The sequence below is a fragment of the Meleagris gallopavo genome, chromosome 1 (genome assembly GCF_000146605.3).
Source record: "Meleagris gallopavo isolate NT-WF06-2002-E0010 breed Aviagen turkey brand Nicholas breeding stock chromosome 1, Turkey_5.1, whole genome shotgun sequence".
NCBI classification, from domain to species: domain Eukaryota; kingdom Metazoa; phylum Chordata; class Aves; order Galliformes; family Phasianidae; genus Meleagris; species Meleagris gallopavo.
Window position 1 is genome coordinate 82,156,066 of NC_015011.2, and position 1,318 is coordinate 82,157,383.

A 1,318-nucleotide genomic window follows, 5' to 3' on the forward strand; every position below is an offset into this window, starting at 1 on the left:
AAAAAAAAAAAAGTTTTTCACAATAATACTCAGCCTAATTCAGTCTTCAGGCGTCAGCAAGGCTGCAGCTGTTCACACCAGTACTGAATTGGGCTCTCAGTGTTCATTTCACTAATCCATTATTTAGTATGAATGTTGTTAATATTTTGCTAATCAAATTGTAGCCTCTCCATTTTTCTGTTATTCCCAGCATCATTTTCTCACTTGTCATAAGTTAATGCGGTAATGCACAGTTTGTAAAATTATATCCCTCATCTTAAATACAGAAGGAAAAAACAAGTTTCTAATGTTTATTTATACTCCTGTTAATTCAAACGCTCCTTGAATTTAGGGCCATGCTTGCTGCCCTGGGCAGCCGTTCCACGCCCACAGCCCTGTGGTGAGGAACGCGTCCCTGCGCAGGAAGGCTGCGTAGTGAGTCCAGAAGTCTCGGCGAGTCAGGAGGCACACCGAGCTTAACGCTAAAACAGCTTTCTCAGCTGAGAGGAGTAAATCGGGGTCTCCTTCCTTTAAATCTTCGCAACCGTGGGCACCCAAGCGAAAAGCAGGCGGCTTTTTGAGGGCTGGAGCGCCTGAGGCGTAACCGGCGGCAGCAACGAGCAGCCGAGGCGACCGTTGGGGTGCCGGCAGTCCCGCCCTCTGTCCGCGCCAGCCAACAGCAGTGCCGCCTCCTCCTGCCCTTTCGAAAGGAGAAAAGGAGCGGGGGCGGAGAGAAGGCAGAGCGCAGCGGAGACTGGCTGTCCCGTCCTGATCGGGCGGTCCATCCGCAGGCGCTCGGTGTGATTGGTCGGTTTGCAGGGAGGGGGGCGGGGTGCTTGTGCGGCAATGGAGGCGGTTGTGTGCGCGGAGCACGGTGAGGGGTGGTGGGTAGGGGGATATTCTGAAGGAACTCTGCCGGCGGCGTGTCTAATTCGTCCCGCTCTTCTCCGCCCTGCAGGCTCCCTCTGCCTTCTGAAGACCGGCGTCCGCGATGGCCCCAACAAGGGGAAGAGCTTCTACGTGTGCGGGGCTCAGGGCTCGGCGCCGTGCGGCTTCGTCCTGCCGGCTGAGTGCGTGCGGGGCTGGGGGCGGGAAGGACCGCGGGGCTGAGAGAGTCCGAGGGCTTTGGATGTTGACCTCAGGGGAAATCTGCATCGTGTCAGGAGTTGTGGGCTTTATTTTCTTTGCCAAATCGTCTTTGAGAAGATTCTCCGGGTGTCGCGTCCCGAGTCAGTCTTTTGGCTGTCGCTGTGGCTTTGATGGCTCGTGCTGTGTTTATTATTCCTTTCTTCGTTTCAGTGTTCCTCCTTCGTACTGTTTGGTCCATGAGGGGCACATG

The 1,318-nt window shown here is 54.8% G+C and overlaps 1 long non-coding RNA gene across 1 annotated transcript; it reads left to right on the plus strand.

The window, feature by feature from the left end:
* The first annotated feature begins 6 nt into the window (after positions 1-6).
* On the plus strand, positions 7-1,318 carry LOC116217293. The gene is made up of 3 exons (XR_004161670.1): positions 7-853; positions 938-1,049; positions 1,279-1,318. It is a non-coding gene; the product is annotated as an uncharacterized LOC116217293 (long non-coding RNA).